Source organism: Mytilus trossulus, chromosome 12 (assembly GCF_036588685.1).
Source record: "Mytilus trossulus isolate FHL-02 chromosome 12, PNRI_Mtr1.1.1.hap1, whole genome shotgun sequence".
In the NCBI taxonomy this organism is placed as follows: domain Eukaryota; kingdom Metazoa; phylum Mollusca; class Bivalvia; order Mytilida; family Mytilidae; genus Mytilus; species Mytilus trossulus.
Window position 1 is genome coordinate 27,900,831 of NC_086384.1, and position 24,046 is coordinate 27,924,876.

A 24,046-nucleotide genomic window follows, 5' to 3' on the forward strand; every position below is an offset into this window, starting at 1 on the left:
AACATTATTTCTGGCAGGCACTTTCCCAAATCCAGAAATCGTAAAAAAAATAACTAACGATCAAATAACTGACTGTACCAGCTTATTTAGCACACAAGAGGAAGCCGACACAAGACTAGTTTTACATGCCCTTCATGCTGACGAACACTTTAAGATGTGTAATGTAAGAGGGAGAACGATTGTTAAATGTTCTGACACTGATGTTTTAGTTCTCGCTGTGCATTACTTCCCTCGGATGCTTAACACGGATATGGCTATACATGGGTGCTGTTACTAGTGGTAAGGATGGTAGGCGATACATCCCAGTGCATGAGCTGTGGAGTTCCCTTACAAACATTACCCGTGAAATACTACCAGCAGCTCATGCTCTTACTGGTTGTGACACCACATCAAGTCTTTTTGGCATTGGGAAAAAGTCTGTGTTTAAGCTTTTAAAGTCGTCATCTGCAGAACTGGCGGGTCTATCACAGCTAGGTAACTCAGATATTGATACCTCCATCTGTGTTGCCAGAAAACTTGTATCTAAGTTGTATGATACAAAAGGCAAATATAAGCCAAGTTACCATGATTTGAAAAGTTACGTGTAAGACTTGCAACTAGCAAATAAAATTGAGAATGGAAATGGGGAATGTGTCAAAGAGACAACAACCCGACCAAATAAAAAATCAACAGCAGAAGGTCACTAACAGGTCTTCAATGTAGCGAGAAATTACCGCACCCGGAGGTGTCCTTCAGCTGGCCCCTAAACAAATATATACTAGTTCAGTGATAATGAACGCCATACCAATTTTCAAATTGTACACAAGAAACTAAAATTAAAATAATACAAGACTAACAAAGGCCAGAGGCTTGGGACAGGCGCAAAAATGCGGCGGGGTTAAACATGTTTGTGAGATCTCAACCCTCCCCCTATACCTCTAACCAATGTAGAAAAGTAAACGCATAACAATACGCACATTAAAATTCAGTTCAAGAGAAGTTCGAGTCTGATGTCAAAAGATGTAACCAAAGAAAATAAACAAAATGACAATAATACATAAATAACAACAGACTACTAGCAGTTAACTGACATGCCAGCTCCAGACTTCAATTAAACTGACTGAAAGATTATGATTTCATCATATATATGAACATCAGGCACAAGACTGCTCTCTTGTTCGCCTTCCACCAAGCGAATCTTCATTTAAACAACATGTTCTAAGAGCCAGCATTCAAACAAAGATATGGATGACATCACATCAGGCAAAGCCGCCAATAGGTTCACCCTATGAATACGGTTGGAAAAAAAGTTGCAATGGTCCAACCCCAGTTATGTTCACTGGACTTATGTCATCAGACTTTCTTCAGGATTTAATTTGTTCTTGCAAAGGAAAAAAAATTTGCAGTAGAAAATGTGTTTGTGTTGAACAAAACCTTTGTTGTACAGAACTATGTCCTTGCCAGGGAAGCGATCTCTGTTGTAATATATTGAAAAGCCAACAGAGCCCTGACGATGACGAAGAAGAGGAAGTTCTTCAGACTTGATTTAAATTCTAAAAAATGAGTTTTAATGTAAATAAATCGCGAGATGAAATGTCGCATTTTGTAATTTTTTTTTTTTTACATTGTGTTCAAGAGATGGACATGAACACTTTTAAGATTAAAACAAAACTTTGGTGTACCCTAAAATTATTTTACAAATAGAAAAATATAAACAGAAATTAAAAAAATAACGTGCCAGACGGTCTCCGACCTTGACGTGGTTGGTAGGCTTTACACAAACAGGAGGCCTTCTTTATAGTTGAAGCGAAAAAACGTCTACTTTTGACACCATTGTATTTAGATAATTATCTCACTTTTATACTTGTATCTTTGAACAAACATCATTATTGTGCACGCTAGAACAAACATTGCAACATAAAATAGTATTTTTAATGCCAAATTCATTCGTATTTGTTCATATCTTGCCAAAAGAATCGTATTCTGATATCAGAGTAGAAACGTCAAAATGACGTCAATTACCGTTCTTGCATACAGCGTATGTAATTTTTAATCGGACAAACAACATTATTATGTTGTATAAAGTAAAATAAAATATATTTCGTAACCCTGCTGATTCAAATTAATTCATAAATCTAAAATGATGTGATTTTCGATAATTTTCGCGTCTGACCTTTGACCCGGATTTAAAAAAAAATGCACCATATTTCACTTTTACGACCGGGTGAAATGCATTGTACACATTTTCCCCTTTCCAAAGATATATAATTTAGCCGTGTGTTAGATAGGTGCATTAAAAATATTTTTTAGGTCTGAATGTCACTCGCCTATTAGGGTAAAATGATGAAATTTTGTCAGATGTTCAAACTCCTTCTTTTTTTCTACAATTCAGTGTTAAATATTTAGCCTTGTTACAACCATTTTTCTTTTTATATACATTGAGTAACAATGCAATAGGTAACAAAAGGACAGTTATCAAAATTTAAGCCGATTCTAGTTCAAATTTTAAAATCCAGATAATTCATCATTAATGCATTTTTTTTTATCAATTCCAACTTATGTATAATGCTGTATTTTGATTGAATGAAAGGTAAAATGCTATTTCTAAGTACTGACAATTATTTCTCTGCTAGTGTATTTGTCATTAGTGATTTTCCTGTGCTAGGATATTTGCTAGCCAATACCATGGCAGATGTGGAATACTATATTGCATAACCCAATAAATCATTTCTATTATTATAGACAATTTTTGTGTTATTCATTATACAGCTGTTGAAATATTCACATTAGTATAAAAACCATCATTATTGGGAGCAAATGGCAAACTCAATGGAAATATATTATCAACGTCATAATCAAATACAGATTAGGACAGGGTCAGTGCATTTGCATCAGATATGATTATATAGCATATTCAATTTGACTGTGCAAATAGCTCAACTGCAGTATACATATAAAAAAGTTATACAGTCAATACTCCATATGGTACCTGATAATTTCTGAGGTAAAAAAGATACATAGAACTTTCGATGACAATAAACAATTACATCATGCAAACAAAGGATGTTTGCCAAAAATACCAGTTACTAGTTTCACAAATGCCTTATTGGTCTGAGATTTTTTTGTCATACCACTGTCCCAGGTTAGAGACATGGTTGGGATCCCACTAACATGTTTAACACCCCAAATTATGTATGTAGTGAAATGTTTGTATCGTAGGGCTATCATGACTAGCAGTGACACGGAGAGTGAATTAAATGTATGCAATTACTTTTGCAAATAATCTTACATGTTTTCAATTTGTTTCTTAATCCGTTATAAATCAAGAGGACTTGAGCGGCCAAGCAATACACGTACAGTTTCATTCCCTGACATTCCCCATGTGTAAAATAAAGGTCCTTTTCATTCTAATATAGGTTGATGTGGGGGTAGAACCGCACTTACATTAAAATGTTTTTTCACAAGACGACGGGCGTATCATGCGCTCATGGCGCAGCTGTTTATTTAAATATTGATCCAGTCAAAATGCTATCTAAAACACTTACCACTCGTTCAAAAAAGAAGGGTCTGACTTGTTTTTATCATACTGCTTTATTACATTATAGATGTCTGTTTCCGTTGATTCCGTTAAATACCAATTCCTCAGAGCAATTGGTACTTTGCGGAACGGAACGGAAAAATAAATTAAAAAGTTTAAATCAGATTCAACTTGATCACTGTCTCTAATCATCGTCGGAACGGGCTGTTGAATGCCTCTTTTTTAAAATATAATTACCGATGGAAGGAGAAAGACTTTTTGTGTAACCTGCCTTTGTGTTAAATTTTTTATTATTGATCAAGTCGAAAATGCTATCTAAAACACATACCACTCATGCAAAAAGAGGTGTCAGACAATTTTTTTATCATACTGCTTTAATTACATTACAGATGTCTGTTTCCGTTTTTTCCGTTAAATACCAATTCCTCAGAGCAATTGGTACTTTGCGGAACGGAACGGAACGGAAAAATAAATTAAAAAGTTTAAATCAGATTCAACTTGATCACTGTCTCTAATCATCGTCGGAACGGGCTGTTGAATGCCTCTTTTTTAAAATATAATTACCGATGGAAGGAGAAAGACTTTTTGTGTAACCTGCCTTTGTGTTAATTTTTTTATTATTGATCAAGTTGAAAATGCTATCTAAAACACATACCACTCATGCAAAAAGAGGTGTCAGACAATTTTTTTTTTATCATACTGCTTTAATTACATTAAAGATGTCTGTTTCCGTTTTTTTCGTTAAATACCAATTCCTCAGAGCAATTGGTACTTTGCGGAACGGAAAAATAAATTAAAAAGTTTAAATCAGATTCAACTTGATCACTGTCTCTAATCATCGTCGGAACGGGCTGTTGAAGGCCTCTTTTTTAAAATATAATTACCGATGGAAGGAGAAAGACTTTTTGTGTAACCTGCCTTTGTGTTAAATTTTTTATTATTGATGAAGTCGAAAATGCTATCTAAAACACATACCACTAATGCAAAAAGAGGTGTCAGACAATTTTTTTTATCATACTGCTTTAATTACATTAAAGATGTCTGTTTCCGTTTTTTCCGTTAAATACCAATTTCTCAGAGCAATTGGTACTTTGCGGAACGGACAGAACGGAAAAATAAATTAAAAAGTTTTAAATCAGATTCAACTTGATCACTGTCTCTAATCAAGGACGACGTGAGGTCAGTCTAGATATCATAATGCATGACTTGCAAATGCGTTAATTTCATGATAATTTATCAGGGCAATCCGACATATTCATGACATATTCATCTACAGAATATTTCCCGATGTTATACATTATTACACATTTCACCTGTGAAGATGAGATTAAGTATACATTTGTGTTATTTGTATATGGAAAACCGTAAAACACAGAAATTTTAAAGTTTGTTTTGTTTTAAAGATTTTTCGAAATTTTGATAAATGCCCCCTTTGGATACCTTAAATGAAATTCCGTTCCGTTCCGTTCTGTAAAGTACCAATAGCCATTTATACATTTATATAGAATACCAAAATATTGTCAAAAAATTATTAAAATTGCATTTTCAGATTATGAAAGGGTCTTTTGAACACCAAGAAAGCATGAATGCATCCTTTGTTCTATAGCTTCTTAGACCTTCAGTGGCTCCAAAACCCTTAAAACAAAGATTCATTTCTGCAGAGGATGATGATTAACTCTAGTTAAATGGTATATAATCACTTGACTATACATGTAACATTTATAATAAACAAATCATTTCAAAATTGTATGTTTTTTCGAATATCATAAATATAGTTGTGAAAATGAATAATCAGTCCCTTGCTTTAATGAAAATGAAAAATCTTGCTTCAATAGTGCAGAAAATGAATAATCTGTCCTCTAAGTTTACAAAAATAAATACCCGATCAAAAACAACTGTATGCCTAAAACTGAAAATGGCACTCAATCCAACATCTGTTTAAAAAACATTTTCTGGTATACCTAAATTTCAACTTCAAGCAACTAAAATAACAAGAGTGCACACACTGAAATGTCCTGCCTTCTTTTCTAATCATTGATTTTATTTTGATAGTCCTAAATATAATAAAATTGAGTATGGAAATGGAAAATTGAGTATGTCAAAGAGACAACAACCCAACCATAGAAAAAAACAACAGCAGAAGGTTACCAACAGGTCTTCAATGTAGCAATAATGCACCCGAAGGCGTCCTTTTTACAGCTGGTCCCTGAACAAAAATATACTAGTTTTAATACAAAGCTTTATTACAACTGTCACATAAAGTTAGCAGTAACCAAGAAAACTAAACATTGACCAATGAACCATGAACATGAGGTCAAGGTCAGATGACACCTGCCATCACAAGAGAAAACACTCATCAAAAAAACTTTGGAGTCTCACAACCTGGTCATTCTTGTGTCAATCCGAAATAGACAGGATACACTTAGCTGCTTCTAAAACTGATGAAAAGCTACAACTCTATCTAGTAACTGAGAAGTGCTACAATAGTTATAAATAAGCAGCACATAAACAGTAACAAGAAAGGCTGTTAACCCTGTTAAATTTTAGACGGCAGCAATTTCAATATTTAAACTTATAGAATTGATGAAGAAAATACAAACTACATGAGACAAAACAGAAAACTGAACTTCCAGACCAGTACATCCTGCCCTTACCATGAAATTCCATTCTCTCACAGATTTCCTCCCTCTCCAAATTCCACTCACAATCATATACCCTCACCCTCTCAATCATTTTATTTTTCTCCCTCCCTTCCTCGCCTTTTCATCTATTCGTAACACCCTTAACCACCTACCACCTATACCCCTCTGTTCTGCTTCGTGTTAAGTCCCTATGAGAAAATTGGGTTAGTAGATGAATACAATATTATATGATGTATCAGATATGGAAGAACTTAAATTTTAGAAATAAGATGGAAACTTAGAACTTGATATCGAACATAAAAATATGATCCTGAGCCACTTTTAGAAATGTAGTCTTATTTTCTACACATAATGGTTATCATAGCATTCGTACAAAAGATTAACAGCCAAAGTTACAGAAAGCCTAATTGTGTAATGTAAATTTTAAAAATAGAATGCTACCTTGATTGATAAACATTATGAATGCCAAAAGTGTATATTTAACTCTCAATTTAAGTGTTTTGGGTGTGTTGAAAAAAAAGTACATGAAAAATGCCAAATGTTATAAAAATCCAAAATAGTTCAAAACACATAAAGCAAAAAGCCAAATGAAAAATGCCAAAGTTTAAAAATGCCAAATGGTATTAAAAAAACCTGTCTGCTTGTACTAGCCAGCTGGCCTGTGGGTTAGCTGGACTTTAAGGTGCTAGTTCACCAAGACAAATGCCCACAGTTAGTTCACTTATCTTTTCCTTTTGGAGTACCAGTTTTTAAGTCTTTGATTTGACTTGGGGGCTTAACATTTTTACTAAATAAAATAAAAAAAAAATAAAAAAAAAACCAAGTAAAACATTCACTTTGTCCCCCATTCCCAAAATGGATTGATAAAATAAAATAAAATACCCTTTTCCCCTTAAAAGCATGTTACAGAGCTTTCACATGCTGAAAACAGTAAAACATCCCCTATTTGGAAAAAACATTCCCAATTAGAATTTGATGAAAATCAAATAAAATACCCAGTCCCTTTTCAAACAATAAGATATTTCCAATTTAAATTTGGATAAAAACAGTAAAATGTCCCCAATAAAATTTGATAAAAACAAATAAAATACCCATTTCCCATAAAAGTATGTGAGCTTCACATGCAGACTGAGCCCCATCACTCTCAGTTTGTTCTAGTAAAAACAGTAAAATACCCCCAATTAAAATTTGATAAAAACAAATAAAATACCCTTTTTTCCCCATAAAAGCATGTTACAGAGCTTCACATGCAGACTGAGCACCCTCACTCTCAGTTTGTACCAGTAAAAACAGTAAAATACCCCCAATTAAAATTTGAATAAAAACAGTAAAATATCCCCTATAAAATTTGATAAAAACATGTAAAATACCCATTTCCCATAAAAGCATGTTACAGAGCTTCACATGCAGACTGAGCCCCCTCACTCTCAGTTTGTTCTAGTAAAAACAGTAAAATACCCCCAATTAAAATTTGATAAAAACAAATAAAATACCCTTTTCCCCCCATAAAAGCATGTTACAGAGCTTCACATGCAGACTGAGCCCCCTCACTCTCAGTTTGTACCGTAAAAGCAAAAATGTTTTGACTGAGCCTCCGCACATCAGTCAGACTGAGCCACCGCACATCAGTCGAACTGAGCCTCCTCACTCTCAGTTTGTATCAGTAAGAATGGATACTTAATACGTATGGTAGGGGACGTTACTATACCTAGAGCAGAGGTATAGTATCTGTGAACCCTAAACACAGATGGCGACTTAACTTCCCATACGTGTACACAAGTATCTAATGCTAACTGATACATAATGTTGTCATGTTTTTCATTTTCAGTCACTGAAAATAATTTTTAAATTAACTAAAAGAATAACAAAATCCTTGAATCCAAGTTGCCTGTGTTAAGAAGTGAAATAACTTTTCTATACAAGATATCTAGTTTTGATATCCTTGAAGGTTTTTGTAAGGATTGAATAAGATGTTGCATTCTAGTAAACACAGTACAGTGTGACAGCAACTCAACTAAAGAGTAAAACCAGAAAGATATGACTAGGATGGTGAATTGCCTTATTGACACTCATACCTGACACATATTCTTATATCTATTTAACACTGAAGTTTTTTATATGGTAAGCTGTTTTACTATTTATTCGAATTTCAAGATATCTCATATAATTAATAAGATATCTTATTTATTATATACGATATCGCATATAACAAATAAGATATCTTATATACGATATCTCATATAATAAATAAGATATCTCATATAGCAAATATGATATCTTATATAATCTGTTTTTCTAAGATATCTTATATGATATAAAAGATATTAGATATCTTATACAGTTTATAAGATATCCTATATAGTATATACGATATAGTATGTACTTTATCTCCTAGTTTATTAGATATCTTATAAATATATTTCATATAAGATATCTTATAAATTAAATATGATATCTCATTATTCATATGAGGTATCTCATAAACTATATATGATATCACATGAACTATATAAGATATCTAATGAATTATGTAAGATATCTTTTTAACTATTTGAGATAACTTATAACTATATAAAATATCTTATAAAGTTAATGATATATCTTATGAAGTTAAAGAGATATCTAATAAAGTTAACGAGATATCTATAATATCTCAAATGCTTTTCTTTATAAGATATCTTATAAATTATAGAAGATATCTTTTATAATATAGAAGATATCATAGATATCTTATAAATTGTATAAGATATCTATATATATATTATAAGATATCTTATAAAGTATATAAGATATCTTATATAAAATATGTTTATATAGTAATCTCTCTTTTGCTTTGAATCCATGATACACTATATATGTATACATTATCTTTGATCATTGGCATTTATTTTAAGGATAGTTGTCTCATTGGCAATTCTACCATATATCATTTTTTTTAATATGACTGAGAGATAAATGTAGTTTTCTGTGTGAATAACCAGTGCATTGAGTTGTACGTTCAGACTAAAAATAAACTTGTTTATTTCAAGAATTAGTATATAAGAATTTATTTTGTAATAAGTTTCAAGAAAGAAAAAATAATTTACCGGTATGTTGTTTTTGTATATTTAAGATGTAAAACATTTTCATAATTCATTTAAATGAGCAAAAATTCTTCAATTCATACTCGGAATTTACTGTCTTAAACAAATTCTACTGAAATCTGAAGAAGGCAGTACAAGTTCTTCAAGTCTTTAAACATGTTAAATGCATACACATGTTGCCACAGCCAATTATTTGCCTTGTAAGTCTTCATATGAAAAATACCACATTTGGGTCATACAAATGTTAGTCCAGATAACATCCATGTAGTCTTTGAATTATTTGATAATTGTCTCATTTCTGTTTAGGCTTCACTTCTAATACAACTGACTTTATTCAATGATGACGTGCTGACAACTCCTCTTCAAACATAATAGCTTGTTCTGAACTTCTCTCAACATACTGAAAAGTAAAAATAACATTTATTATTCCTAAAGTATTCTTGACCTATAATGGTTTACATTAATAAATTGTGATTTGGATTGATAGTGATTTCATCTGCAACATTGTGTCAATAAAAAATTTATGTAGTGAGAGTCAACAAAGCACAATTTGACCCAACATTATTTGGATGGTTTAATCAGCCATTCATATGACAAATTTAGTTTGATTAATTTTGAATTGTTAAATTGTTATAAAAAGATGTGGTTATGATTGCCAATGAGAAAACTCTCAACAATAGACCAACTGACCAGAAATTAACAACTGTAGTATATTATAAGTCACAGTATGGCCTTCAACAATAAGCAAAGCTCATACCACATGGTCAGCTATAAAAAGCTCCAAAATGTCCATTATAAAATAATTCAAACGAGAAAACTAATGCCCTAATAAAAGTACAAAATAAGGAACATAAATTGTTATCACAGAGATATGTCTCGCCTTTTGTAATTTTGATAATGCAAATGTTGAAATTAAAATAGCAATACTTTAACATGTAAGTTATGCAAATATTGAAAGTCGATGAACAATGACTGAAGGAACATGGCTAAACAATCTCAATGGAAAGAGATGTGCCACTGCTAATACAACTGCATACCAATTACCATTGTCTCTGACATTATAAGTCGTTCCCTTTAAACAAACCTAAACACAAACATTAACTTGTAAACTATGTAAAAGTTTCACAAGAGTGCACACGCTGAAATGTCTCGCCTTCTTTATTTATCATTGATATTATGTTGAAAGTACACCTTTCAATCATTCCATACAACAAACATAGTAGATCTATTGCATAAAGTATGAGAAAAACAGACCAAAACACAAAAACTTAACTATAACCACTGAACCATGAAAATGAGGTCAAGGTCAGATGACACCTGCCAGTTTGACATGTACACCTTACAGTCCTTCCATACACGGAATATACTAGCCCTGTTGCTTATAGTATCTAAGGTATGGACTTGACCACCAAAATTTAACCTTGTTCACTGATCCATGAAATGAGGTCGAGGTCAAGTGAAAACTGTCTGACTAACATGCATGAGGACCTTGCAAGGTACGCACATACCAAATATAATTATCCTAATACTTATAAGAGAGAATTCAACATTACAAAAAATCTTAACTTTTTTTTCAAGTGGTCACTGGACTATGAAAATGAGGTCAAGGACATTGGACATGTGACTGACGAAAATTCCCTAACATGAGGCATCTATATACATGTACAAAGTATGAAACATCCAGGACTTCCACCTTCTAAACTATAAAGCTTTAAAAAAAGTTAGCTAATGCCGCCACCACCAGATCACTATCCCTATGTTGAGCTTTCTGCAACAAAGGTTCCAGGCTCAACAAAAACTAAGTCCATTTATAAATAATGTTTGGAAAAACGAAAAATTTCCTTCTAGATACTAGTATTTGATTATTAGTATAAACAAGCTTCTGTCCAAGTTTGGTAGACATCCAGGATATTTTAAGAAAGTTATTTAAATTTAAAAAACTTTAACCACAGTTATTAATGTCCATAATGTTAACCGGCAGAAAAGTTATAAGTAAGTTACTGTTAAAAGGATTTTTTTTTTTACATTTAAGTTGTCAAAATTTCATTAGCTTGGACCACAGAGTGAATTTTTTTTACATTTAAGTTGTCAAAATTTCATAAGTTTTGACCACAGAGTGAATATTTGTGGACAAGGCTGATGACACAACGTAAGAACACTATGTCTACCTTTTGCGTAAAAAGTCACAGGCCTGGACAAAAGTTTATTACATTGCAATCAGAATAGTAGGTATATATGTGATGTGCCAGATAAATGAAGACAGGTTAAATCCCTGTCCTGTGCATTGGAAGTCATTTTCATATCGTTCAATTTTTAAGATATCCTATCAATTCAAAATATATGTTGTATATTAATGCGATATCTTATTTAATTTGAAAATCCCCGTGTTGTGGGAAATATCAAGTTGATTATATAGGTAACCACTGAAGCATTGTGGTTGTTATGTGTGGCGTCATAACATTTTCATATTGACCATCAATATATGAATTAAAAGAAACATAGCGTGACGTCAGTACTATTGATTTTTATAATTTTCAAGTCGAGACAATAAACAGAATGCAAACCCACCTTGTATGAGGTACAAATGTCCTGTATAAACAAAATTCTGGAACCCTTGTGGTACTACATCATGTACAATCTTAGTCTGGTTCAATATCTGCAATAAAAACATAATCATGACTGTTGCTGCTAAAAGTTAAATTTGTTTATACACTTTGAAACCGAGATATATTATGTAATTTGTCTAACAAAATTATTTTTTTACTGTGCTAATATTTTTTTTAATGATTACGATGTTTAAAGTTTTTATCCCCCCCCCCCCCCCAAACAAAAATGGGCGAACGAACTCAGGGTGAATGGACCCGAAACCAGAAATATTGGAACATGACTTTAAACATTTCTCCACAATTGATGTAATTGATTCACAAAACTTGGCAAATTGATAATTATTCCTGAATTATTCATAATATCTAGAATCTTTCATTTTGACCATTTTATGCAATAAAATCATATTAGTTATATATGTTGAAATATGACATATTACAAATGTATAACATGTTATAGAAAACTTACCTTTTTTATTTATAAAATCAAAGATGTCCATTAGATATGAGTACAAACTATATCAACACCCCTCAGTTCAAGATATAAGCAAATTCTAACCAAGACAATAGAATTTCCCTCCAAAAAAGACATGTGACTTAATGAACCAATCATTATAAAGAAGAGAGAGTTGTCATACCCCAAACTTGTAAAACCTAAACAGTTATAACAAACCTAACTCATTGGTCCATGAAGACAATCACTAGTGCATGACTTGAAACTACTCACTAAGCAACTTAGAATTAAAAATATTAACTCATCAGATATACTATTTAGCATGTTTAGAATATTGTTATTAAAAGAATTAATAATTAATAATTGTTAACCTCAGCTAGTCTGTCTATAAGTTTATTCACAGGAAGTTTTGCCAGTTTCATGCAATATGGGCAATCATTATCTGATTCAATTTTTTTTTATCTGTATCTGTATCTGCAAAAATATTGCATACAAGTGTTATGTAATACCAAAAGATTACATCCCAGCTCCTTTGTTCTAACAGGGGTGATCTGAGAGTTTGAGTTTCTTTGTTGTGCATGCTTTCCTTTGTTCTGTAACATTATAGTTGTAATCTCTGTCCTGCCTTTTTATTTTTCTCTATGTTCGGTCCTGCATTTTTTTTAAAGTTTATCCTGACTTTTTTTTACCTTAATTGTCGTCCTGACTTTTTTTTTTGCAAGTGTCTCATCCTGCCTTTTTTTTACTCAAAACTCCTGTCTTGCCTATTTTTTTCAAATTTCATCTAATCTGAATGAGCTGGAATGTAAAATAGTTATCCCATTCAGAATTGGTGTGTCAGTGTTAGGTCTCTGTCTTACACTGACACACCGCATCCTTGTGGGGTAACTATTAATTACGGTTATTATGATTGTTTTTAGAATAGGTTATTTAAGGAATGACTGTCATATTTTTTCTTTCTATGAAGAAATAAAATAAAAAAATTGGTGCACACTGAATAATGCACGTAGCGAGTTATTTAACAGTGTGCACATTTTTTATTTCATTTCGAATAGACAGAAAAAAATATTACAATCATTTCTTTTAATTATAACGTAGAAAACCATGAAACACGTTTATGATGTCACGGTCACATGACTAAATTATGTATATGGGCTGATAACAAAATAACGTCAGCCAATCAAAAGACATCTTACATCCAAAATTAATTATTAGTACATGTTTCTTAAAAACACTGCAGCTGCTTATAAATTGGGCAAGTTAAAATAGAGCTCACTCAGAAATTGTGTTTCTATTCATTTTGTTTTCTTTTATACAACATACAATGTAATTGATATATCTTATTTTAATCATTTACTGTTGATGATATTGATATCGTTCGATGATATTGTTCGAAATATGCCTATTGATATTCTATGCATATACTAGTCCAAATAATTATGACGTCTTGAAAGGCTATTATAATTTTTTTCTTTCACGCCTTACATGCCTTACATGTAAGGCGTCAAAGAAAAAAATTATAGCCTTTCAAGACGTCATAATTATTTGGACTATTTGTATACCAGTTGTATGGGCCATTGCCAATTATTGTAATTGTGTTTGTGCCAATAAAATATTTGTATATTTGTACAATTGCAATTACTAGCTAGTACTAGCAAGCTCTCTCTGTATAAATTTCTTTTCCTGCCTTGTTTATGATCGTTTATCCAAACTTCTGTTCGCGTTGTGTCGGCTTTTTTTGCTGTTTGTTCTCTGTCCAAAGTGCCATTTGATGGAACTAATGTGAGATAACTCTATATGAGTAGCATGTTGGTGATGAATATTCATGTACATTCGGAAGTTCTCTTAACGGAAGTAAATATGGGTCGTGGTAAAACAAGTAAACAAAATAGAAAAACGCACGCGCACATGCACGTGGGGACATCTACGAGAAGAAAGACTATATATTACAGATTACTTATGATTACAATTATTATTTTGCATGATTAAACAAAGCTAATAACATTTATATATATATATATTCTAACTGGGTACGACGATAAGGTAAGTTACGTTAGGCCACAAGAGTTTGAACTTCCTATGTAATGACTGGTAGGGATGAGCCGCTGGAATAGGTCACTATTTTATGCTTCATGATATATGAAAAGGGTGAGAAAATCAGATTAAATATATCAATAGGTTGATATTATCACTTGCTGGATTATATCATAAGTACATATGGCAAAATCAAAGGTACTTTATTCAAATGATTTGCACCACGTGACTTTGTCCCTTTTGATCAAATTACCTCCCTTAGCTTAAGATTGAAAATATAATTTATTTTAGATTTGCGGATAATCATGTCCTTTTCGGTCATGTATCTAAAACTAATGTATCTTTAAAAACTTCCTTTGGCGGATATTTACAAAAGGGAAAACGCTTAAAATTTGACTTTTTACGAAATGGAAAGGTTGAAATCATGTTTTTTTTTAAAGAATTTGGCCGAAAACTTAAGATAGCAGGTAAGTTTAAAGTTATTTGACTTTAAAATTCAACCTGCAAGGTGTTTCCCTATATGCGAACAAATCATGAACAATATCTTCTTGCATATGTATTTCTGTTTTGAATCTTGCTATTTTACGATTTTCCGTCATTTTATATGATCTTATATAGCAATTATACTATGACTACGCTTCCGATTTTTAAACTAAAAAGGCCGAAAGATTTCAGAGTAGACAATGTCCATTTGTATACAGACAGACGCCTAAAAACATGTACAATTCACCTATATGCGAACAAATTGTTCATTCGAGATAGGCATTGGCATATTAATATTTTTATTTAAGGGGCTTATATAATCCTATTGTAATGGCTGCCGTCATGAAAAGGCAAAATGGCCGCTATGCAAATTAGCATATTACCCCAAATTTTGCCATATGATCTGAAACTAATCAAATGTTCGTATTTATTTTTGATGCGGTTAAACCACAGTCGTAAATGCATCAGCTATTTGTCAACCCAATTAAACTCTATTTATACAATGTGGTATTTCCACTGAGGTTAGTTATAGATGCAATAAATCCAATCATTTTGACATTTCCACCTTATTAACATTGAAAAGTTTGTATACATGAAACATTTAAAGAAATTCCATAATATAGTGTCAGCGTCGTTCAAGAGGGAACGGCAAATGTGACTTTTTATCAGTTTTTAAGTTATGTTAATCTCAGTAAAAGTGATACTATGTGAAGTGCTACTACGTTTATCTGACAAAACATATTTTATTGTCTTTTGAAATTGAAAATTCTTCTTAATAAAGATAAAAAAGGGGCAAATAGAGGAAAGTGTTTAAGATGTAACGAATTCATTGGAAAAGCAAGGTGTGATTATTGTGACTGCGTTGCTTCTAAACAAGAACGTAAAATGAGCGGGACCTAAAAATTTATGCATATACTATAAATGTACAAGAAGATGAAAAATATCCAAATATGTGTATAGGTCTGTTTTTTGTTCATTAATATATGATAAGGTATATATTTTTGATAAACAAAATATATGAAAAGGGTGGGGTACTTGATGTCTCAGCTGCTCACCCCTACCAAAAAAAGTTTGAAGTTTGAAGATAATGCATGACTTCATTTACTTTTCTATAAAAGAAAAAATAATTTCAAGTGTTATTAAATCAAGTATGGAAGTCATCAAGAAGTCATCAAGAGCAACAAAGGCGGTTCCAAACTTTGCTACCAGGGGTACATGTACACTAAGCATACTACCAGAAAGACAGTACAGTGGTGGAAATGTGTGAAGCGATCCAGCACTGCATGTAAAGGGTCCATTACAACTTCTCTCAGAATGAAAATCCAACTCCTGGCCAGCCACACAACCATGATCCAACTGATATCAGCATAAAGTACACTAAGTCAAGGTACGCAATGAAAGAACAGGCTGCTCTCACCAGAGACAAACCAAGCCAGATCTTTGCCCAGGTTGTTTCAACATGTGAATATGATGGGCAAGCAATGATGCCCAGAGAAGAGAATTATAAACGCACCATGCCCTACCAGCGTCCAGCACCACCTGTTCCCCAGAGCTTCGTAGATGTCACACTGCCAGCAGAATTCACCATTACAACCAACAACCAACAGTTCCTACTGTATGACAATGGACAGAATGCTGATAACAGAATGTTGGTCTTTTGTACTCCTAACAGTTTAAGACGTCTAGCTGAAGCTCATACCCTTTACATGAATGGTACTTTCTCTGTAGCTCCACATCCTTTTAAACAGCTGTACACCATCCGAGTACCCTTTAAAGATGTTACAGTCACCACAGTGTATGCTTTCTTGCCAAACAAGAATCAGGATACATACAGAGAGTTATTTCAGTCATTGGTCGACAAATGCCAAGCCAGCCACCTACAATTAAATGTTCAGACTGTGGTAACAGACTTCAAAGATTAGCGATGACTTCAGCCTGTTCTGTGGTATGATGGACGGCCTTGCCTTTCTGCCTGTAGCTGATTTGCCAAATGGTGTCCACCTGCTAAGAACTTTGTGTCCAGATGACCCACCAGAAGCACTCCACCCATGGTCCAACCAACTATATTGAATGTCCATGACGCAACAGTCAACTGTGATTCAAGAACCAACAATGTATGTGAAGGTTGGAACAACAAATTCTTCAACTTAGTAGGTTATGCCCACCAATCAATATGGAGAGTAGTAGAATGGTGCCAGAAAGAAGAAGCTACAGTGAGAACCTTGATACAACAAGACGCTGTAGGCACCCCACCAGTTAAACGGGTCCAACTTCAACTAAGACTTCAGAACTTGTGCAGAGACTTGACATCAGGCAACAAGACCATTGCAGAATTTCTCAGGGGTGTTGGTTGGAACATAAGACTTAACCATTAGTTGTCATCTATGCCATATATATATCAAGTGAACTTTAAGTAAAACTATGTGCATCACATGTTCATTATCTGTTGTTCATTGATAAAGACATTTATTTGTACTTGATTATTTATTATGTTGCTGTTATTGACTTATATTATTATGATGTATACATTAAATCTACATTACTACGTCTTCAATTCGTTTTGCTTAATTTATTTCTTTAACACTATATCAACAGGTCATACATAAAAAATAAAGGTATGAAACAAAAAGAACTTCAACATGTATCAGCACACGATCTTGTACAGGTGACCTATATTTGTTAATTTCTGTGTCATTTTGGTCTCTTGTGGACAGTTGGGTACCACATCTTCTTTTTTAATATATCAATACACGAGCTTGAAAAGGTTTTCTTTTGCTTTGCGATTTTAAGTGAAATTTCCAAAGCAAAAGAGCATAAGACTTGTAGAAAAATACGCTTAGCTGTCTATAACTAGCATCATTCAAGAAAGATATGAAACGAAACTTATAACAACAAAACATTGTATCAGTTCACGAGCTTGTACAGGGTTTCTTTTGCTTTTGTAGAAACATATGCTAAGCTGTATAATTTGCTTCTCTGGTAAAAACACATGAAACAAAAATAATTACAACAAAACATGTATCAGTAACATTACAAAAAAAATCCTTTGAATGACATTGAAGACCTGTTGGTGAACGTCTGCTGTTGTCTGTTCTATGGTCGGGTTGTTTTCTCTTTGACACATTCCCTATTTACATTCTAAATTTTACAATAAAACAAAAAGATATGGGGTACAAAAAACACAAAACTATACTTGCACATGAACAGCAGAAAAAAAACACACACAGACATAAGTCATTACCAATATACAAGTACAGATCATATGACAGTTTTCATACAAAATATTAACGTCTGCTGTTGTCTGTTTTATGGTCGGGTTGTTGTCTCTTTGACACAATCCCTATTTACATTCTAAATTTTATAATAAAACAAAAAGATATGGGGTACAAAAAACACAAAACTATACTTGCACATGAACAGCAGAAAAAAAACACACACAGACATAAGTCATTACCAATATACAAGTGCAGATCATATGACAGTTTTCATACAAAATATTAACGTCTGCTGTTGTCTGTTCTATGGTCGGGTTGTTGTCTCTTTGACACAATCCCTATTTACATTCTAAATTTTATAATAAAACAAAAAGATATGGGGTACAAAAAACACAAAACTATACTTGCACATGAACAGCAGAAAAAAACACACACAGACAAAAGTCACTACCAATATACAAGTGCAGATCATATGACAGTTTTCATACAAACTATTAACGTCTGCTGTTGTCTGTTCTATGGTCGGGTTGTTGTCTCTTTGACACAATCCCTATTTACATTCTAAATTTTATAATAAAACAAAATGATATGGGGTACAAAAAACACAAAACCATACTTGCACATGAACAGCAGAAAAAAACCCTCACACAGACAAAAGTCATTACCAATATACAAGTGCAGATCATATGACAGTTTTCATACAAAATATTAACGTCTGCTGTTGTCTGTTCTATGGTCGGGTTGTTGTCTCTTTGACACAACTCCTGTTGTTAGACATTTACTGGTAGTTCAGGTCACAGTAGTAATAATTGAACGGACTTTTGTTTATTAAATATAATAGATCAGCTCTAGTGTGAGATGATTTCCAAATGTTTTCAAATAGAGTGGGGTGCTCATTTTCGTCACATCTTTTCATGTTTTCTAGAGTTTATGTTCAGGTCTAAATGTTTTTGAAGTATACTGATGTTTTTATATGAAGATAACTTCAAATGCAAAATATTCTTAAGCTTGTAAACGTGTTAGTTTGAATATAATCATCTGAAAAGTAAGATTAAAGGGTGTTTGAAATTTCCTGATTTTTTGTCAATGGAAGACACATATTCGCCGTTTTTACACATCAATTTAAAACCAAATAACCGCAGCTTTCAACAACATTGATCTAATCAATTTCATGATGAATAGCAGACATTTAAAAGGTGTTAAGAACCAAAATTTAGGGCATTCAGTCAAAGAATTACTTAGAATTACTTCTTTAATTTGTGTTTGTTTCTTCAGGAAATTGGCCGAAAATCGTTGTCCGTTTTTCGGTGATTTTCGTAAGGTGTCGCAATTTTTTCTCAGCTATAAAAAATAATCATATTTGTTATATAATATCATTTACAGGTATATTTCTTCCATTTAAGCCATCCTTTGAAGTTTTAACACCTCAAAATCATAAAACGGCGAATATGGGCACCCCACTCTATCAATGTTATGTATTTACATGTAAGTTTAACCACATGTGAGTTTATCAATGTTTTAATAACCAAAACCTTGCCATAAAGTTAATGATTGGACCTATTGTCATGATTGTCTATTTACTTTCTCCTTGTTTTCAAAATTCCAATAGGGAACATACTTTATATAATTGTTTAAATAAACCAATTTACTTTCTCTTTCATCCTTTTTTTCAAAATTTTTAAACATGCAGGCTAGAATTTTTTTTACATGTATGTATTTTTATAAATAAAAGAATAGACATATTTACACTTGTATGCAAATTTTTTCCGCTATTACATACAATCACACAGGTTCCCGTAAACTTTGACATCATAATTCAAAACATTTGATGTCACAACTAAAATGTGATTGTTGCATGCCGTCAAAAGGTTATTCGGAGGTGATTGATATAAGGTCATTCGGAGGCAAAATACAGCTAAATACCAAGAGTGTAAACAGGTTTATTGAATGGTTCTATTTGTAAATTCATTGGGATGTAAAAGTGTTGACAGCTAGTCCTAAGCGCTTCATTCTAAAAATGTGTGCACGGTCAACACTGTTACAACCCTATGAAGTTACAAAAAGATGCATTCAATACTTATAATTACATTTTTTAGCTATAATCATGAAAACACAAATTTTATAATAGTTTTATTTAATTCACCTTTGCACTTTATTGTGGGACCACATGCATGACATGTTATCCTGAACGAAAAGTTTTATTGAGTAATGCAATTGCTTAAGGAATAACAGATGATGTGCTACAGCCAATTAGAATAAAGTATTATAATGAAACATACATCTAATGTTATAATTAAATGGTAAAAGACACCTTGAATCAATGTTACCTTGACATCATTTTAATAAAAAAAAGTCTTTGTTTGCAACATTTACCATGTACATGAAGATATGTATATATTTTTTTCATTTCAGGTCTAAAATTAAGTAAAATGTCTACCATAAACTTAAAACATCATCCAGACATTGAATCTTCTTATGCTGCAATTAGAAAGTATGAACTGGAGACCACTTCTATAAGTACATATTATACTACAGAGAAGCTGGTTTCAATCAGAAAGGTAACTGTGGCAGGAAATATATTTAATATTTTTTAAGCTTTTTGTTTCATCCTGCTAAATACAACAATACTCATACATATATATAGACCTTAACTTATTTGTAAAGTTCACAGCAGTTAGAAACATTTAAGAATTGAATGCTTCTTTTTGTAAATTTATTGGGGTGTAAAAGCGTTGACCTAAGTACATTTTGTATGAAGCGCGGAAGCACTTCATTCTGAAAATGTACGCACGTTCAACGCTTTTACAACCCTATAAAGTTACAAAAAGAAGCATTCAATACTTATAATTACATTTTTTAGACTTTTTTTTAGCTAGGATCATGAAAACACGATTTATATTAAGTTTTGTTTAATTCACCTGTGCACTTTATTGTGAGACCTCGTGTCATCGTGAATGATAAATGTTATTGTTTAATGCAATTGCTTTAATGAATGGCTATTATTTATTTTGATTTTATTGAACCATAAAACTAATTTTTGACTCTTCACATTGAATAATCCGCGAAGCGGATTATGTAAAATGTGAAGAGTCAAAAATTAGTTTTATGGTTCAATAAAATCAAAATAGATCATTGCCATTCATTATAAATAAATTTCTATCAAAAATAAGGCTCAAACAACTTTTAATATTATTTATATTAACAATAACAAGCGTACCCACATGTTGGCGTATGAATACTCAACGTCAGAGTGGGCGTGTCGCCATCAAAATTGACAACATTGAAAATAAAACTAATAATTTTAACCAATCAGAAGACAGTAAAAACACCAAATTTATTTATTATGGAATAACATGTGGTGTGCAGTTAGCCAATCAGAATAAGGTATTAAAGTGAAACATACATCTAATGTAATAATTGAGTTATGGCATAGTTATCTTCTTTCCTTTCATCATGTTCATACAACAGGCTTGTTCTTATTGATTTTGTAAATCCATTTAACAGCAGAAAAAAAATATTGCGTTAAATTCTTTGATAATTACAGGTAAATTATAATTTTGATATATATACTTAACAGATAAATCATGTAATTAAAGGAGGGATATTTGCAAAAAATACCAGTCGAGAGAATGTTAATTTTCGAGAGTCATAAGGCAAGGAAAATTCATTCTCAAGACTGGTAGTTAACGTTAAAAAACACATTGATGATCTTGACATTACAAACATCCAGTCGGATAGAGTATTTTTGGCAAATAACACGGCATAGAGGGTAAAAAAGTCTGATCCTTTTTGCATATACCTAGGCAGAGTTAAAAAATGAACGATATTCTTTTGATAACAGTAAATTGGTGAAAAATACACTGGCTATCAACCAATCAAAACCAAGGATTCTTACATAAGGTGTAATTAAGTCCAAAATTATATAACATGCCCTGGCAATATTGCATGTGCTAACAGGTTCAGTTTCTCTTGTAGACTTGGATAATTTGGACAAGAAAAAAATTTGGTGGGATAACCATATCCCCTTCAATGGTATTCCGTATTGCCTTTTGGGGTCTGAAGTGTGGGACTGTCATCATGGGCCAGACAGACACGTGAATGATAAAAAGAAACTTGTTGCCAAAAAGGTTTTTCAAAATTTTCTTTTTAGCAATAAAAAAAAGAGAAATTTATTTATTAACTTGAAATACATTGTACATTTTACAGATTGATGTGTTAAATACAAACTAAATATATATGTACTTTTAATGTCTTCGATAGTTAATATATTTTGACAGTTTTGAATAGAATTAGTTTAATTTATAATACTCCTATCTCTTACATAGGTTTGGTAGATTTTAGGAAGTACATTGTGCAACCTTTTATACTGGGTCCAATTCCTATAAACAAGGTGATAGGTTGTGCTGCTGGAAAAGTTCACCTTTTTATACGACCACAAAATTTGAAAAAAATTTCGTCGTATATTGCTATCACATTGGCGTCGTCGTCGTCATCGTCGTCCGAATACTTTTAGTTTTCGCACTCTAACTTTAGTAAAAGTGAATAGAAATCTATGAAACTTTAACACAAGGTTTATGATCACAAAAGGAAAGTTGGATTTGATTTTGGGAGTTTTGGTCCCATCATTTTAGGAATTAGGTGCCAAAAAGGGCCCAAATAAGCATCATTGTTTTCGCACTATAACTTTAGTTAAGTAAATAGAAATCTATGAAATTTTGACACAAGGTTTATGACCACAAAAGAAAGGTTGGGATTGATTTTGGGAGTTTTGGTTCCAACAGTTTAGGAATTAGGGGCCAAAACGGGGCCCAAATAAGCATTTTTCTTGGTTTTTCGTACCATAACTTTAGTATTAGTAAATAGAAATCTATGAAATTTAAACACAAGGTTTATGACCATAAAAGGAAGGTTGGTATTGATTTTGGGAGTTTCATCAAAAATTGAATAATTGGGGTTCTTTGATATGCCGAATCTAACTGTGTATGTAGATTCGTAATTTTTGGTCCCGTTTTCAAACTGGTCTACATTAAGGTCCAAATGGTCCAAAATTAAACTAATTTTGATTTTAACAAAAATTGAATTCTTGGGCCTTAGTATGCTGAATCTAAACATGTACTTAGATTTTTAATTATGGGCCCAGTTTTCAAGTTGGTCCAAATCAGGATCCAAAATTATTATATTAAGTATTGTGCAATAGCAAGAAATTTTCAATTGCACAGTATTCAGCAATAGCAAGAAATCTTCAATTGCACAGTATTGTGCAATAGCAAATATTTTCAATTGCACAGTATTGCACAATAGCAAGAAATATCTAATTGCACAATATTGTGCAATAGCAAGAAATTCCAATTGGATTTCAATTGGAGTTATCTTTCTTTGTCCAGAATAGTAGTTGAATCAACTTAAATCTTTGTTTTATACAATATACAATGTATATTCACTTTTACTACCAACTGATAGATTAAAACAATCTTTACCATTCAGTGATAACAAGCACTTTTTTTTACATTTTATTATTTTATGATGTATTTAAATGAGTAGTTATTGTTGCAAACTTCATTAGAAATTTGAATTGAGATCAGTTTTGAAATAAGGGAAAGGGGGATGTGAAAAAAAAATTGGGGGGTCAATTTTTTTCAATTCAGATTTCATAAATAAAAAGAAAATTTCTTCAAACATTTTTTTGAGAGGATTAATATTCAACAGCATAGTGAATTGCTCAAAGGCAATTTTTTTTTAAAGTTCATTAGACCACATTCATTCTGTGTCAGAAACCTATGCTGTGTCAACTATTTAATCATAATCCAAATTTAGAGCTAAATCCAGCTTGAATGTTGTGTCCATACTTGCCCCAACAGTTCAGGGTTCAACCTCTGCGGTCGTATAAAGCTGCGCCCTGAGGAGCATCTGGTTTTAACATATTTTTATTAGCTCACCTTGCCTGAAGGGAGGGCAGCTTTTGTTTTTTATCTTAAATATTATTACAAATAAAGATAAACTGTACATAGCCTATGA

General features: G+C 32.2%; 1 long non-coding RNA gene across 2 annotated transcripts in view; it reads right to left on the reverse strand.

Moving 5' to 3' along the window:
* Positions 1 to 9,249: 9,249 nt before the first annotated feature.
* LOC134693091 (uncharacterized) overlaps positions 9,250 to 24,046 on the reverse strand; it is a 104,204-nt gene continuing 89,407 nt past the window's right edge. Inside the window, exons 1-3 of one of the 2 annotated variants that reach the window (XR_010102333.1) lie at positions 12,315 to 12,537; positions 11,811 to 11,898; positions 9,250 to 9,642 (exon numbers count right to left, since the gene is read on the reverse strand). This is a non-coding gene — a long non-coding RNA (uncharacterized LOC134693091). Of the gene's footprint in view, positions 9,643 to 11,810; positions 11,899 to 12,314; positions 12,538 to 24,046 lie in introns of those variants that run through there. The other variant, XR_010102334.1, reaches the window with a different exon arrangement.